The sequence below is a fragment of the Miscanthus floridulus genome, unplaced genomic scaffold, assembly GCF_019320115.1.
Source record: "Miscanthus floridulus cultivar M001 unplaced genomic scaffold, ASM1932011v1 fs_164_9, whole genome shotgun sequence".
Taxonomy (NCBI): domain Eukaryota; kingdom Viridiplantae; phylum Streptophyta; class Magnoliopsida; order Poales; family Poaceae; genus Miscanthus; species Miscanthus floridulus.
The window spans coordinates 16,680-35,491 of NW_027096318.1; the positions used below are offsets into that span (position 1 = coordinate 16,680).

Consider the following 18,812-nt stretch of genomic DNA (forward strand, 5'->3'; position numbering starts at 1 on the left):
TAATCTGAACATGTAATCTGGACATGTTATCTCGGCCTATCATGTTATCTGGACCTATGTCCAAATTCTATTGAAATTGTATCCACTTTCATGCAGAACTGCATACAACCAGTGAAAAATACTCTGTCAAAATTATTCCTAAATTGTAGCATGAGTCTTTCAAATCAGACCACATGAACTGCATACAAGCAGTGAAAAATACTTGGTGATTTCTGAAAACGATCTTCATTTCATAGGATTAATTGTCATTACATGATGTAGTAGCTTACTTGTAGAGTGTATTTTTAGATTGTAGCTTACTTTCAGTCTGTAATGGAGAAAGAAAAGAGTCTGATTGTATCTTTAGATTGTAGCTTACTTTCAGTCTGTAATGTGCTGTCCTCTGCTCAATTTCCAGGTTGTTGACATGTTTGAGTTAGTCATACCTGAATTTATGTATTGAAAATAGGAAATGTGTGCAGTCTGAACTTTGTGTCAAAAGCTGGAAATGACTCCAGGTATTGATACACATAATATCGTGTAGGCGGTAAATAGATTAGAGAAAATTCAGGTTGGTGCAGAGTGAGGGTGAGGCCGTGAGGGTACCTGTATAGGCCGAGTGGCCGATTGGAGCCCTCCAAGACCGAGCCCGAGACGCAACCGCAAGCAGCCCTCCGAGCTGCCGCCGCCGTCGGCCGCCTGGATCTCCCGAGGTGCCGGCCCTCAAGCTTCAGCGCCTGCCTGGATCTCCGCCTCAGGCTCGGGCCAAAGGGCACCACCATGGTGCCGCTCGACGGTGCCACGCGTGGCTCCAGCCGCACGCGTGCGCCGGCGAGGGGTGCCACAGCAGAGCCGCCATCCCCGCGTCACGTCTGCTGTGAGCTCTCAGCTGCGCTCTGTCGCTTGCTGGACTGAGAGAGAAAGGGCAAAGAGAAGTGAGCTAGGGTTTTGGGAGCCAACGCCGCGTCGCCGTTTTTGATCCTCCGAAGCGCTTTCTCGGCCGTCCGATCTGCATCGACAGCGCAGAATCCACGGGCGATGTGGATCTCATAGAGTTTATCTAAAACTGCGCTCGAGTACTAATGAACCCACTTGAATAGCATAATGGTCTGGCCCTTTGAGTTTGACATCGAGCTCCCGGGTTCGAACCCTGTGGTAGCCAATTTTTTTTTGCAACATTTTTTATTAGATATTACATTCTGTGATTTTCTAAATATTAGCAATAATATGACACTATCTTATTAGTTTTCTGATTTTCTAGGTTCCACAAAAATATCTAACTTATACAATAATAACTCATTTGTAATCAAATTATATCGACAACTTAAAAAATATAAATAATTATTTATTGTAGGTAATTATTTTATTTTATCTTTTTAAGAAATAAAATATTTGAGTTACATTTAAAAAATAAAAAATATCATACAAATTAAAAATGAAATACTTGAGTTATTTTCAAACTTCTTCCTATAATTGGCGTCTTGTAATAGGTTGAGACAATACTTGAGTTATTTTCAAACTTCTTCCTATGATCTAGTACTTATATATGCTGCTAAACTAGGATGGCTTGTCCCATATATGCAATATTCTATATTCAAGAATTTTGTACCTTAGTTCTTCTTTTGTATTCAAGAAACTCATTTACTTTTCTTCTTCTTTTGTATTCAAGACTTTGTACTTTTCTTCTAATTTTGTGTCCTAGAAACTAATGTAGTTAAAAAACATATGTAATTGGAGATGAATATATGAATTTCAATTACTTTACTTGCGAAATGGACAAAATATGAAACGTAGATGGTTTCTAATTCCTGTCTTTCCATAGAACTAAATTGTATATGTCTCTACTCTCGTAATCACAACTTGCAATGGCGAGAGAGCCGAGCAGTCAAGGTGAGGAAGAACAATAGCCAAAGAGCAACATGCCTATCAAAGAAAGGCATGCACATAGACCTAATCCTAGTTTAGGCAATGAAAACTCTGGAAGCGCTGAATACGAGAGTGAGGAGCTTACACCGAGGCTATAGAAGAGACCTCATGGAGAGGAAGAAGATGATCTAGACTATGACCCGAGGGGAGATGTCAAACGAGAAGGACCTCACGTAGAGCCAGAAGAGAATCCAACTCACGATCCGAATGAAGATGGCAAAGAACAATGGCTCGAGGTATAGTAGTGCACTTTAAGACAACGTTCGAGTACATCTGCTAATATATAATGAACTAAATATATAAGTACAGTTTGATTAATAGGATCATAGGAAATTTACAAGACCTTAGATAATGAACTAAATATTTGGTTGGGGTATGTGCTATGTACGGTGGAAAGGTTTCCAAACTAATCGGCGTGGGAGCTGATACGTACCTATATTTTGAAATTTTCTTTAGAAATCTATATGGCTTATATTAAGGAACGGAGGGAGTACTTATTTGTTGAATGACTAAATGCTAAAAGGTAGAATACCTAAAGCAAGGTAGAAAAATCTTAAAACTTACATGGACACCTCATTTTGGAGTATAATGATGACAACAAAGTTTCAATTGATTCCATATATCTGGACTGAAGTTCTTTACAGATGTATAATACCACTTTGTCGAAATCCTTTTGAAATTTTTATGTCATGATCATACACTAAAATAAGGTGTCCATCAAAATTTTTAGAATTTTTATGTCATGCAACTCAGAGGAATAAACACAATAAATGTTGACAAAAAACATTCAAAAGATTCAAAACCTAGGTCTTTGAGTTTGATCATACACTAAAAACATTCAAATGAACATGGAGAAATAAAAAAAAGGAATAAACACAATAAATGATGACAAAACCCAAAAATTGAAAAACCCAAAAAAATTGGCTATCATCGGGTTCGAACCCGGGAGCTCGGGATCAAACTCAAAGGGCCATACCATTGCGCTACTCAAGTGGTTTCATTAGTTCTCGAGCGCAGTCTTTGTTAAACAGATCCCGCAATGCCAAAAAAAAGACCGCAACCTCTCACGCCTCAAGGCGCCAAAACAATTTCCCTCGTCAAAAAATTCCACCAAAAACACCGGTATATTTACTCATTTCCTGCACTCGTCACCTCCTCGGCCACTCGTTCTGTCTTCCCCCCATTTTCTCCAACCCTATCCACCACCGCCGGGACACAACTGCCGTTGACGAGCTACGTGCCCGCCCACGAGCTACGTCCTCACCGACATCAATCGCCGCATCCCCCTCTCTCTCATCACCCCATGCACCTATCTCACCCCATCCACCTCTTTCTCGCCTGAACCTAACCCTAACCACCGTCGGATTGTGGGTCGTTGCCGCACTGGATCTGCTTCCCCGTCGACTAGGGTTCACCGCACCAGGGTTGCTTCCCCTTTGACAACCACCAACGATGAGCACCTGGTCTACATCCGCATCCTAGCCACAACCGCACTAGATCTGCTTCCCCGTCGACTAGGGTTCACTGCATCAGGGTTGCTTCCCCTTTGACGACCACCGACGACGAGCACCTGGTCTACATCCACAACCTAGCCACAACCGCAATGGTGGCAACAAGGGGGCAAGGTACGAAGCGACCTGCAGAACAAGAACAAGGTAAGCAAAACTCTTCTGTATTGATGAATTGTACAATTCTATTGCCCTGGTATCTAGTTAGCTCCATAAGCAATTCTTTTGCAGTGCCTCTAGCTGTGGGACTACCACGCACTGTCCCATATGTGCCTGTAAAAATGTAGGTTCAGTTCAGACTTAGTTGTATCTGGTGTGTCAGACAATCAATCCTTGTTTTTGCAAGAGAACTTGATCTGTTTTAGTTCCTGAATGAAATGCTTTGCTGAATGAATCTTGGTTTGCTAACCATTCAGTCAAATTGTATGAATAGTACCCACTGTCCCATATCTACCTATACAAGTGTGTTGCTATATACTCTGCTGCATATGAATAGTACCCAGTCTTGGTTTGCTAACCATTCAGTCAAATTGTATTCTAAATCTTGGATCTGTATTTATGTATTGATGTGCAATTAGTAATCTATTTTGCACTTGTATTTGTCTGAAATAGAAGCAGCAGTGATGTTTTCTAAAAACAATTGTAGTACAATTCTGAATGTAGCTGTGACTCTTGACTTCAAATAGATTTTGGCGTGGTCTATTTGACCATTTTAATGATCTAGATTTGGATGTAGCAGAGTGCATGCATGTGTGTTGATAGGAAAAGAGTAGTTCAGTACAAGCTAGCTTCAAAATTTTTAGATAATTTAGAGTATTTGTGCTTCAGTACAAAAAAAGTTGTACCTCTTACCTCTGACCTATTACTTGTTTCCTATAACCTATCACCTCTTATCCCTTAGCTCTTCAGCAGGCACTACTAGCTCCTACCTCTTATCTATCTAGCATCTAGTATTACTACCTCTTAGTACTTAGTTCACTCCTTTTTATTTTCTAATAGACACAATTTGCTTGTTTGTGTAAGAACCTCCAAAAACTGATTATGAGAGACGTCGGGATACACGCGTGGCGAACAATTTAAAGAAGATGCAAGAATTTAGCCTGAAAAATCTATCTACTGAATTTAATAACTCTGTATCACAATCTGCATCAAAGAAGGGGGAAAATCAGCAAACAAGAAAACAAATAGTGAAGATTCAAATTCATCGGAGTATCTCCTTGAAGATGATGATCAAGGAGATAGTGATGATGATGACACTGAATCTGATGGCCAGCCACAACCCCTGGCAACTAAGGTGCTTCTTCTATCTTCAAAGTACTGGATGGGGAATATTTGTATTGCATTTGAATGTTTTTAATCTGTTCTTTAATATATGCCCTTGCTTTTAGATGCATCTTGTTTCTTGCATACATGTTCTTTAATATATGATCTTGCTTCTTAATGCACATGACTTACTTGATTTTTTTTCCACAGTATCCTCCAGGGTATAGTCGGAAAGTCCTAGCTTCAAAGAAGAAGAAGATAGGTCCCACCATGGCGCCAGGAGTTAGGGCTAGTAAGAGAGTGAGGGCATCTCAAGGATCACAGCTGCAAACTCCTGAATCCCAAACAAGATCATCAAAAAGGCTTCAACCTTCAGCGAGAGATGGCCAGAATGTAGAGGATCCTACATATGGTCATGATGAAATACCACCACAAAGGTCTTATATGGATGCAGAGGAAGGCAATGGAGCTGGTGGTCAGGACAATACAGCTGCAGAGGAAGTCAGTGGAGCTGGTGCTCAAGACAGTACAGGTGCTGATGAAGACAATGTAGCTGGAGAGGAAGACACTGAAGGCAAGTTATAGTTTCTTTGTCATTCAAATATGTCATCTGTTTTGCTTATCTGCATGAAACTAAATCATTTTAATGCAAATTCTATTTTGTAGCTCCTACACAGCGAGCCCCAAGGAGACCCAGGCCACCCACCAAGGGAACACAGCTGGACAGGATGACAAAAGCTATGGGAAGGAGAATGCCCATAGTTGTTGCTGAAGGCAAAAGAAGGCCTCATGAACCTATTCAAGCAGCCAAGTTTGCATTTGAGGCTGGTGTCATCATTTGGGATAAGGTTCCTGTCCTACCTCATTAGAAAGAATACAAGAGAGACGATCAATATTACAAAAACTTTGTGGGAAAGCTCTTTGTAAGTGCATTACTGTTTCTATGGTTAACATGTATATCTGTTTAACCTTAATTGACTAACTAAATATGGAATTGTCATATGACTAGGGGCGCTTGGCCATTAACCCTGACGACAAGCCAACAAAGGAAGCTTGCACCGATATGCTGCGCTCTGGGGTGCGACAAATGCGTTATCGGCTCAAGAATAAATACTTCAATGGTGTACCTACAAATGAGATTAGTACAACTTCTCCAGTTGCATGCATGACTGATGAACAGTGGAAGGCACTAGTTGCAAAGTGGTCTGATCCAAAAAACATGGTATGGGTATCTTCTCATATATTCTTTCTCATTCAGTTTCCAAAGGACCTTCTCATTTTAAACATATCATCTCATCAATCCTTCTTGCTATACCCAGGCCCTTCAATGAAAAGCAGTGTAACACATAAATATTTTCAAACATAAAGATTCCCTAAGCTCCTAAATTGGAGCAATTATCAGAATGTACTTGGGAAAAAAAAGGGTTGGTCATATATATCCTGCAAACAAAAAGGATTACAAATATGCCCTTAAATATCAGTCCATTCATCAAAGGATAGAATAACATACTCTAACGGACAAAATCATGAACAGAACAATAGAAAGGTAGTTCATGGTGAGCATTCAGACAATTTGAGATGTACATTTCATAGAAGTTGTATAGGGGCATAAAAGAGTAGACAACTCTGCAGGAGTTGAAAAATTACCATCTTACTATTTTTCAGATAAATAGGTATCTTGTCATATATTCTTTCTCAATCAGTTTCCAAAGGATCTTCTCATTTTAAACCTATGATCTCATCTAACATGTTCATTATCTTGTAGGAATCAAGTGAAAAGAACAAGCAGAATCGCCGTAAAGTCAAGTATCATCAAGCTACGGGTTCTCGCAGCTATGTGGCACACTTACATGCATATGTAAGTAAAGAGTACCCTGTACATATTTGCACTAAACAACTTGTTTTGCATTTCATCTGAGAAAACTTTGCTATAATTGATTATCTATGAAACAGAAAAAGAAGAAAAACAATGCAGAACCAAGCACAGAACAAAATGGAGAACTTGATGCGGTGGAGGCCTTCAAGACCTGCCATACCAGCTCCAAACATGGTCTGACTGAACTAGCAAGAGAAGCAGTTGTAAGTCACGACATCTGTTTTGCTATGCCAACAACTATTCATTAATTGGATAATATGTCTTGTTTCAAACATTTTGTATTCTGTCTTTTGCTAAAAAATGGTCATAATCCAATATAGCTAGACATACTTGCTAAATAATAATCCTATGTTGTTGACTTCTACTTGTATTTAGTTACCTGACAACAAATAAATGACTCATGATTGCATACCTATTTGGCATCAGTTTCTGTCAATGCAGCATAGGTTTTTATTTTTTAAAATACATCTTGTGTGATATTTCCTCCTCAAATTAATGCAATAAGTATCAACTAATGATGGGTCATTGCTGTTTTAGTCAAATATGGAAGCTTTGAGGACAGAACCTGTTGCTGAAGGTGAGACAACAGTGTCCAGTGTGCAGGTTGTGTCCCAGGTGCTCTCCCAGAATAGCTCAAACCTTTTCCTGAAGAGTGTTGGCATCAAACCCGTGCCATCCTCCAAATCATCATCATCAAATGAAAGCGAGCTTCGGGAGCAACTAGCAGCTGAAGCTATGGCTGCTGTACAAGGTGAAATCGATGAACTCAGGAAGAGAAGTGAAGAAGCTGAGGAAAAGCTAGCGAGGACACAAAAGGAGATGGAGGAGTACAAGAAGCTGACAGAGATAAACAACAAGGCAATAGAGGAGAACAATGCGCTGCTCAAGCGTATCTTGGCTATCAATAATGCTTCTTCGACATGAGCGCTACTCGTAGCTGCTGGTTCATTAAGCAAGGGGTCTGCTGGTGATTTTGTTTATGTAGTAACTTATGTTGCTGGTGGTTGGCAACTTTTTATTATTTCCTGTGATGTTAATGTGAACTGAGATGAAACTAGTAGTTCAATTTGATGTCTAGTGAGTTATGTGAACCGAGTTTAGAATTGTTGATTAAGTTGTTGGTCATTGGAATACTGGATCTGTTAATTTATGGAAGCTTTTGGTCATTCCAGTATTATTTGCATTCTGTAATTAAATCAGCATGTGCACTTCTGATGAATTATCTGACCTTTCTGTGACGATTTGGTAATTGATTCTGTGATGAATTTCTATTTACTTTAGTGATGAAAATGAGAACCTATCAAGCAAGCCTTGTGGCCCAATAAAAAGTGGACACGTGGACCATCAACATCACTAGCCACGTCAGCTGCTGTAACACCTCGGGTGTTTAAATAGTAAAATCTGACATGTCATCATATGCATTGCAAAGCATTTGGCATTTGGTGAAAACTTTGATGTGCATTTAGTAAAACAAGTTTACATTTGTGTAATGAGTGTTGAATTGTATTGTTTGACTCAAGTTCAAAGTTTGTCTGGGTTTTGAATTTTTCGAGAAAACCCCGCTTTTCGACATTTAAATTCTACCCTGAAAATCCATTTCAAAATCTAAGCATATTTTGGGGTTGGGCCCAAAAGCAAAAGTGTAGAGCTTGGCAAGTTATACAAAGTTTGTTTTTGGAGTTTTTCAAGTTGTTTAGAAAAATTTTGAGTAATTCAAAAAGGCGTAATTCGTTAAAATTCCCTATTCAAATTCAAAAGTTCATTTCAAAATCTAGACCGAATTAGGAGATGGTTATAGAAGTAAAGTTGTAGAACTTGTGATTTTGAACAACTTTTGTTTTTGGAGATTTTTGAGTTGTTTTGAAAATTTGAGAATAATTTGTGAAATTTGGCGAATGGCAAACTTGTAATTACTGTGAACAATGTTCACCGCTTGCGCTACACCGCCGGCGAGCTTCGGCTTGCTTCCAGTCGCACGCGTGGCCGTCTGGGCGTCATGTTGGCGCGCTGAAGACTTCGTCGTGGCTTCTTTGCGCTTCCTTGGCTGCCCTACAAAGCTCTGGAGCCGCCGCCGTTCTTCTTTCGTCGTCCTCTGTTTTTCCCGTCGCCACTGCTCCATCTCCGGCGAGCCCGTGCCGTCGTTGTCGTGCTCCACCGTCGCTGATAAGCTAGTCCCAGCTCCGCCTAAACCTTGCGCGTCCATCTGACCCACCAATTTGACTTGTCTTCACCGGGAACTCGAGTTTCATCGCCTTCTTCCTCGCGGCCGGTAACCTCACCGTCGCATGCGCATCTCCGTGGCCAGAGCCCGTCGGTGAGCCGTTGCCCTTGATTGGTGTATCTTTGGCTTCGTCTCGATGCCGTAGTGCTCATTTCATCGTTGCTTGGCCGTTTTGTCCACTGCAGTCGCCGGCACACCGTCACCGATGCTCCTTGCTCTGCCGCCGTTGCTGTTCACGTCGACCCGCGTCTACGCTGCTTCTCCAGCCTTGCTTTCTGCTCCGTAGTGTTCGTGGTGAGCTCCTGATGCTTCCTGTGCCCTTTGATTAACTGCTACCGTACTCCTGTCGCCGGCGTAACGTCGTCGAGCCACCGCATCCGCCATGGTCGACGACGAGCTAGTGTAGGACCGTAATCAGTGATGATAGGGACGTCAATCGATGCGCCTAGACTTGGTGATCATTTTGGTACGTTGGCCGTCGCCGGTGGTCTCACCGTCGGCGAGAAATCGTCAGTCAGCGCCGTTGCTGCCGTAGTCAACGTCGGAGGTTAGGGATGACATGTGGGGTCCGATGTCAGTGACTCAGCGTTCAAATGGATTTTTCTATTATCAGATTTGAATGAATAGTGTCTATTTTTGTTATTTTTGTGTAGATTTATTTAGAGCTCCAAAAATTATGAAAATTTTTGTGTGACTTCTCTGAGATGTATAGTATTTAAGAAAAATATGAAATAGTGTTTTAAGTAATTTTTAAATGTGATAAAAATTGCTCAATTAATTAATAAATGGATTTCCATGATTTTTCTAGGCTTATTTATTTATCCAAAAATTATGAAATTTGTTTTGCCACTTAGTTAACATGTAATGAACATGTACTAAAATTTTGAGCTCAATTGGAATAAGTTGATTTATTTCATAATTTTGAATTAAATAATTAATTCATAAAAGCAAATAGTAACCTTTAATGAATTAGGTTTTGTTTGAAATTTTGGATTGAGTGATGACCTTGGGTCATTAGTTGATAATGATCCTTGGCAATTGATGTATGTGTTACGAAAAAGATTTAGTTGTTGACTTACAACTGTACCGCGAAGGAAAGTTGTATTCAACTTGTTAATTTTTGTATCCATCATCGAGCATCATGTTTCGTATTCCGCATCATGTTAAACATGGCATTGTATTACGTGTAGTGAACGAAGGTGAAAACATGGTAGTTAATCAAGCTGTTGAGGAGGTTAATCCGTCTGTTGAGGTCGGATCGAATACTTGTGTGACGTCGCAGGAATCGGACTTTTCCGTCAACGAAGGCAAGCCCCGGATGCATACAACCCTACCTTGTGTTTTATAAATTAATTTCGCTTTTGCTTTCCGTTACTGCATTAAGTGATTAGGAGTTAAGTAAGAGCCTAATTGGTGCATTACCACCCTTGTTATTCCATATTTACCATATTACCAGTTTTAAACTCGTATATGCCTAGTCTTGCTTAGCTATGCATAGAACGATGAAAGTCAGGTGATTACCTGTCACCTGCAAGTGTTAAATAGAACATTGGTTAATTATGTTAGCATGTGATATGGGAATGTGGAGTAATAAATCTAGACCGGGCGGACTCGGTGAGTGTGAGCCACCAGACATGGAGGTCTTGTGAGCGGGTTCTTTCCGCCTGTGTCGATTAAGGCACGTCCGTTGTTGAATTGCATGAGGTGAGAATTTGTAGTACTAACCACATACTTCGGTAAGCCTTTACTCGGCTATTTTATTATGAGAATGGCTACTCGCGCACTGGGAGTGGAGAGATGGCGGGAATAGCGTGTACCCTCGTGGCTTGAATGTGGCCAGATTTGAGGTGTGCTGTATTCTCGGGTGGCACAGACCCGTTCTTGTTTTAGAGGATCCGAGGGTAGGTTGGTATATGTAAGTCGGGGACTTGCATATGTCGTGTGGTCTGGAAGTCCCAGCTGGGTTTAATCGGTTCGAATCGTCGTTGCTCCTCGGTTATGGAGACTCAACTCACTGTTCATCATCGTAGTATTAATAACTGGAACTTGAATAAGGCTTGTGAAAGTGTTGGATATGAAGTTTCATGATCTCAGTGCAGATCGTGTCAGCTTTGTAGATAATTCTTAAAGAAGTTTTCTATATATAAAGAATTTTATTAAAAGAGCTTTTACGCAAAAGAACTTTGATCATTGTTAAAGCTATACCTTGAATCCCTAAGCCTGCATTCCTAAGTTTATCAGTTAATATTTCGGATAAGTCTTGTTGAGTACTTTTGTACTCAGGGTTCGTTGACCCCTTGTTGCAGGTGAGCCTCATGAGCAGATCTGTTTTGGATCATGCTACATGACTATCATTCGTTCTGACGACGAGAAGTAAATGTGTGATCCTTGGGCAGGATGTTTATTTTGTGTGTTAAGTATATGTTAATTATGCCACTCCACTACTACTATGGTTTGTAATAATTATCGAACTTAGTTGGTAAGGTTTGAAACAACTGGTTTGTAAACTATGTTATCGTAAGACTTCCGCTGTTTTTACTCTGGTTTTGATATTTGAATAAATGTTGTAATACTGCAATGACTCTGTAACATGATCCTGGTCGGAAATCGTGGATGATTCGGGGTTCCCCGAGGACACTCGACAGTCTTTTTAAGTTAATGGAAACATATGCATAGATGTCAAAGGTCGTCGGACAGTGACAGGTGCATGTGGGCCCTATAACTTAGGAGGTTCTACCACAGAATGGTATCGGAGCATCGTTACAAGGTTTTTGTTGTATTGTTTTACAAAAACTTCAAAATGATTTGGGATGACTAAATTTAACTTGATAATTTGGTCCAAATTGCTTCTGACTTATCTTATTTCTTTCTCACCATTCCATATTTGATTAAAAAGGTTTTGTGTGGTGGAGTAGTAATCATACTATGCCCTATATAAAAATAAATGTTATTTATGTGCATTATAAACTTTGTTGTTTTTGTTCATAAGAACGATGCATGCATCATGAATAATTCACTCGTTACTTCCTTCACCTCTTAGTCTGGAGTTGAGTAGTGAGTCTAGTTTGACGAATGTAATCAATCTTAGCTACTTTTTGGATTTTGATCAAATGGTCTTACTTGGATTAAATTGGCTTCCTACAGTATGGCTCGTGCCAAGATGACGCCCCGTAAGTCCACCGGACCCAAAGGAGTTCCTTGTCACCATCTTGCCCCTAGAAATGATGGTGCTAGCAGTAGCAGTACTAGGCCTGATCCCCAGGCAGAGATACTGAGAGTTTCTATGGAGTTAGCACAATCTACTAGAGATAGGGCTTTGGATATTATACAAATAGGAGAATTACAGGGTCAATTGAGGCATCTCACCACTGCGCATAGGAACTGTGAAAGTATGTTAGTTCGTACGGTGGAAGGAAGAAATGAAGCTTGGCACAGGGAAAATATAGCTAGAGCTAGAACTCATGAGTTAGAATTCTATGTAGAAGATTTAGAAGAACATAATACTTATCTACATGAGGAAGTTCATAGGCTTAGCAATCTACTAAATCCGAATCATGAGCCTCAAGCTGATGCCATGGACCCCGGTGTCATCCTTGCCGATGATGATGAATCGGGAGAGGAAGAAGAAGAAGATCCTGAAGAATTAGTAATGATCGATGAAAGTGATGATGAAGGCGGTAATAATTCCGGAATGGATACGGAGCCTGAAGTTTGAAGAAATTGAGGAAAAGAGTAGAGTTGTATAATAGTAGCTCTAGTTTAAGTTATGTAGTTTTGTTCTCGTACTCGTGGGTTTGTTTGTACATTAGTAAACTCTATGTAAGATGTCTAGAGTAAGCTTTGGTACAATTCAATAAAGACATGTGAATAAAGTTTGGTTTGTTATGAGCAGATGCGTCGTACACGGGGTTCGTTTATTCCGGGAACTTCACAAGATGAGGACGGTATTCCAGATCCGCCCCCAGTTCTAACAAATTTAGCTGATGCTATAACCGCACTTGTCAATGTGACAGCTGAAAATTCTCGTTTGCTTCATGAGATGGCCCAGAGTAATCAGAATCAGATGTACGGAAACCGTGGACGCCACCATAATCGACAGGAGGCTACATATGTTGATTTTACAGACACAAGACCCCCGGTGTTCACCAAGGCAGATGAACCATTAGAGGCTGATGACTGGCTTCGAACCATGGAACAGAAATTTGACCTTATCCCATGCACGGAGTATCAGAAACCTACGTTTGCCGCCCAACAACTTAGAGGAGCAGCAAGTGCTTGGTGGGCAAACTTAGTGGCTATGCAACTAGCTGGCATTCCAATAACTTGGGCTGAGTTCTGTACAGCCTTCAGAGCCCATTATATCCCCGAAGGAGTGATGGCTATGAAGCTAGATGAATTCCTTGCTTTGAAACAAGGAGATCAAAGCGTGATGCAGTATGTGGGAAGATTTAATCATCTGTCCCAATATGCATCCGAACATGTCAATACTGATGCCAAGAAGAAGAGGTGGTTTATGAGAGGCCTGAATACCAAGTTGCAGACTATGATGACCACTTGCAACAATGTCACTTACCATGAGGCCCTAAATATTGCAATTGCTTCAGAGTCAAAGTATCGGCAGCATAGGGAGCTCAAAAAGAAAAAGAGTGTGCCATCTGGATCTTTTGGGGGAAATCAGAAGAGGCAAAGGGTGATTTATCATCCAGTACATCATAATCGTCCTCCTTATCGTCCACCGCAGTTCCAAGCTGGGCAACAGTCAAATGTCCGTCCTGCTATAACCTATCCGAGTTCACAGTCAACCAATGCTCCTGGTGGCAATGCTCCAACATCCTAGGGTCACAACTATCCGTGCTACAATTGTGGAAGGACTGGTCATTTCTCTAGGGAATGTCCATATCCTAGACAGGCTAATCAAAATTATCAGAAGGCTCCTGCCAATCAACAACAGGGTCAGGCACCAAACAAGAACCACAATCAGAATGCTCAGAAGGGCAAAGATGAGAGGAAAACAGGACGGGTGTTCTATATTCAAGCTGGAGAAATTTCGGAAGGGGAGCCAGTGATGATGGGTATGTTTCCTGTTGCCAATCACCCTGCAGTTATACTTTTTGATTCTAGCGCATCACATTCATTCATCAATAGAACCTTTGTCATGAAGTATGAAATTTCAATTGGGGCAACAAAGGAAAGTTTCTTTATACAGTCGCCCGGGGGACGTCTGTGTACTAAGGAAATGGTATACCAGGTACCCGTAAACCTGGGTGGGCATATTTTTCCCACTACCATGATTATCCTTAAGGATCAGGATATAGATGTAATCTTGGGAATGAAATGGATGTATCAGCATAAGGCTGTTATAGATGCTTTGAATAGGACTTTAAGAGTAAATTTGCCTGATAGTAATTCTCAACTTCTTATCCAACTTCCAACCCTAAGAAGATCAGTGGGCAAGATTTGTGCAACTGCTGTCAAAGAGATTAGAGATATTCCGGTAGTGTGTGAATTTCTGGATGTGTTTCCTGAAGATTTACCCGGTCTACCACCCGATAGGGATGTACAGTTCAATATAGAGTTACAACCTGGAACAGCTCCGATTTCTCGAAGAGCTTATAGGATGCCACCTAAGGAATTGGCCGAGTTGAAAACTCAGTTACAAGAATTGATTGAGAAAGGGTTTATCCAACCTAGTTCTTCACCTTGGGGATGTCCGGCAATTTTTGTGAAAAAGAAAGATGAGACTTTGAGGTTATGTGTCGACTATCGTCCATTGAATGAAGTGACCATCAATAATAAGTATCCATTACCTCGGATAGATCTGCTTTTTGATCAATTGGCCGGAGCCAAAGTTTTCTCCAAGATAGATTTGAGGTCAGGGTATCACCAAATTAAGATAAAGCCTGAAGATATTCCCAAAACGGCATTTACCACAAGATATGGATTGTATGAATACTTGGTAATGTCTTTTGGTTTGACAAATGCTCCAGCTCATTTCATGTATCTAATGAACTCAGTATTCATGCCTGAGCTAGACAAGTTTGTAGTGGTGTTTATTGATGACATTTTAGTATATTCCAAGAATAAGAAAGAACATGCGGAACATCTCAGAATTGTTCTGACCCGCTTGAGAGAACATCAACTATATGCCAAGTTCAGCAAGTGTGATTTTTGGCTTAAGAAAGTGCAATTTCTTGGACATGTCTTGTCAGCCGAAGGAGTTGCAGTTGATCCCAGCAAAGTAAAAGATGTGCTTGATTGGAAACTGCCAACCACAGTTTATCAAGTTCGGAGTTTTCTGGGATTGGCGGGGTATTACCGTCGGTTTATTCCAGATTTCTCAAAGATATCAAAGTCCATAACTGAATTGTTGAAGAACCAAGTTAAGTTTGTCTGGTCATCAGATTGTGAGGAGGCTTTCCAGACTTTGAAGAGACTGTTAACCACTGCACCAGTATTAGCCCAACCTGACATCGAGAAGCCGTTTGATGTTTATTGTGATGCTTCGGGTATTGGTATTGGATGTGTGTTGATGCAAGAAGGCCAAGTTATTGCCTATGCATCCCGGCAACTTAAGCAACATGAAGAACATTATCCGACTCATGACTTGGAGTTAGCCGCTGTGGTTCATGCTATAAAGATTTGGCGGCATTACCTACTTGGTAATACGTGTCATATGTATACAGACCACAAAAGCTTAAAGTATATCTTCACTCAGTCAGAGTTGAACATGCGACAAAGAAGATGGTTAGAACTGATTAAGGATTATGATTTGGAAGTACATTATCACCCTAGAAAAGCAAATGTAGTTGCAGATGCCCTCAGTCGCAAAAGTTATTGCAATTGTCTAACAGTGAGAACAATGAGTTTGAATTTATGTCAAGAAATGGAAAAGTTGAATGTAGAAGTAATTCAATAAGGAAGTTTGACCAACATAATTGTTGAAGCCACTATTCGAGATCAAGTTATTGCTGCTCAGAAGGAAAACAAGGGTATAGCCCATATTAAGGAAAGAGTCAAGAATGGAAAGGCGGAATGCTTCAGCATAGATGATGAAGATGTGTTGTGGTTCAAGGATCGCCTGGTGGTACCAAAAGTTCCTGAGTTGCGGCAGTCAATTCTAGATGAGGCACATACTACTAGGTTATCAATCCATCCAGGAAGTAACAAAATGTACCATGATTTGAAGCAAAGATTCTGGTGGACTAAAATGAAAATAGAGATTGCTAGATACATAGCAAAGTGTGACACTTGTCAAAAGGTGAAAGCTATACATTTGAGGTCTGCTGGGGAATTACAACCATTACCTATTCCATCTTGGAAGTGGGAGGACATAAGTATGGACTTTATTGTTGGTCTACCCAAGACATCAAAGGGATTTGACTCAGTATGGATTATTGTAGATCGACTCACTAAGTCAGCGCATTTTCTTCCAGTCAAGACAATATATCCTACGATCCAATATGCCAAAATGTATTTAGCAAGAATCGTGAGTCTCCATGGAATACCCAAGACTATTGTGTCAGATAGGGGTACACAGTTTGTCTCCAACTTTTGGAAACAATTGCATTCTTCATTGGGTACCAAACTTCTGTATAGTATAGCTTATCATCCGCAGACTGATGGACAGACTGAAAGAGTCAATCAAGTACTCGAAGATATGTTAAGGTGTTGTGTCCTTAACTATTCCAATAAGTGGGATGAATGCTTACCTTTGGCCGAGTTCTCATACAACAATAGTTATCAGGAAAGCATTAGAATGGCTCCATTTGAAGCACTCTATGGCCGTAGATGCAGAACATCATTGAGTTGGTCTGAGCCTGGAGAAAGAAGATTCTTTGGAGTTGACCTTGTGAAAGAAACAGAAGACAAGATTAGGCAAATACAGAATAATTTGAAGATAGCTCAATCCCGTCAAAAGAGTTATGCGGATAGAAGACGGAGACCATTGGTATTTAACAAAGGAGATTTTGTATATCTGAAAGTATCACCAATGAAGGGAGTTACCCATTTTGGTGTTAAAGGAAAGTTGGCACCTCGATATATTGGACCATATCAAATTTTGGAAAGGTATGGAAAAGTGGCATATCGCTTGCAATTACCTAAACATCTCACAGCTGTGCATGATGTGTTCCATGTTTCTCAATTGAAGAAGTGTCTCCGAGTGCCTGAACAGAATGTTGAAGTTGAAGGAGTGGAACTAGAACCGGATTTAACTTATTCTGAATATCCTATCCGAGTGTTAGATCAGAAAGATCATGTTACTCGAAGACGGACAATCAAGTTCTATAAAATACAATGGAATCAACATTCAGAAGAGGAAGCTACTTGGGAATCAGAAGATTACTTGTTAGAAAAGTTTCCCGAATTTTTAGCGTCAATATAGAATCGAGTAATGTTAGTTGAGCTCGGTACTACAAGTTGTGTTTTGTAAAAGGGACCTCAGCTGTTTTATGGACAGAGTTTGTATGTGTTCTCGCGACACATTTCCTTTTCCATAACTTACCCTATGGCTTTGAATCTCGGGGCGAGATTTCTTTTAGGGGGAAGGATTGTAACACCTCGGGTGTTTAAATAGTAAAATCTGACATGTCATCATATGCATTGCAAAGCATTTGGCATTTGGTGAAAACTTTGATGTGCATTTACTAAAACAAGTTTACATTTGTGTAATGAGTGTTGTATTGTATTGTTTGACTCAAGTTCAAAGTTTGTCTGGGTTTTGAATTTTTCGAGAAAACCCCGCTTTTCGACATTTAAATCCTACCCTGAAAATCCATTTCAAAATCTAAGCATATTTTGGGGTTGGGCCCAAAAGAAAAAGTGTAGAGCTTGGCAAGTTATACAAAGTTTGTTTTTGGAGTTTTTCAAGTTGTTTAGAAAAATTTTGAGTAATTCAAAAAGGCGTAATTCATTAAAATTCCCTATTCAAATTCAAAAGTTCATTTCAAAATCTAGACCGAATTAGGAGATGGTTATAGAAGCAAAGTTGTAGAACTTGTGATTTTGAACAACTTTTGTTTTTGGAGATTTTTGAGTTGTTATGAAAATTTGAGAGTAATTTGTGAAATTTGGCGAATGGCAAACTTGTAATTACTGTGAACAGTGTTCACCGCTTGCGCTACACCGCCGGCGAGCTTCGGCTTGCTTCCAGTCGCGCGCGTGGCCGTTTGGGCATCGCGTTGGCATGCTGAAGACTTCGTCGTGGCTTCTTTGCGCTTCCTTGGCTGCCCTATAAAGCTCTGGAGCCGCCGCCGTTCTTCTTTCTTCGTCCTCTGTTTTTCCCGTCGCCACTGCTCCATCTCCGGCGAGCCCGTGCCGTCGTTGTCGTGCTCCACCATCGCTGATAAGCTAGTCCCAGCTCCGCCTAAACCTTGCGCGTCCATCTGACCCACCAATTTAGCTTGTCTTCACCGGGAACTCGAGTTTCATCGCCTTCTTCCTCGCGGCTGGTAACCTCACCGTCGCATGCGCATCTCCGTGGCCAGAGCCCGTCGGTGAGCCGTTGCCCTTGATTGGTGTATCTTTGGCTTCATCTCGATGCCATAGTGCTCATTTCATCGTTGCTTGGCCGTTTTGTCCACTGTAGTCGCCGGCACACCGTCACCGACGCTCCTTGCTCCGCCGCCGTTGCTGTTCACGTTGACCCGCGTCTACGCTGCTTCTCCAGCCTTGCTTTCTGCTCCGTAGTGTTCGTGGTGAGCTCCTGATGCTTCCTGTGCCCTTTGATTAACTGCTACCGTACTCCTGTTGCCGGCGTAACGTCGTCGAGCCACCGCATCCGCCATGGTCGACGACGAGCTAGTGTAGGACCGTAATCAGTGATGATAGGGACGTCAATCGATGCGCCTAGACTTGGTGATCATTTTGGTACGTTGGCCGTCGCCGGTGGTCTCACCGTCGGCGAGAAATCGTCGGTCAGCGCCGTTGCTGCCGTAGTCAACGTCGGAGGTTAGGGATGACATGTGGGGTCCGATGTCAGTGACTCAGCGTTCAAATGGATTTTTCTATTTTCAGATTTGAATGAATAGTGTCTGTTTTT

General features: G+C 41.1%; 1 pseudogene; it reads left to right on the forward strand.

The window, feature by feature from the left end:
* The first annotated feature begins 4,946 nt into the window (after nucleotides 1–4,946).
* Nucleotides 4,947–7,476, forward strand: LOC136530624 (uncharacterized; annotated as a pseudogene).
* The last annotated feature ends 11,336 nt before the right edge of the window (nucleotides 7,477–18,812 follow it).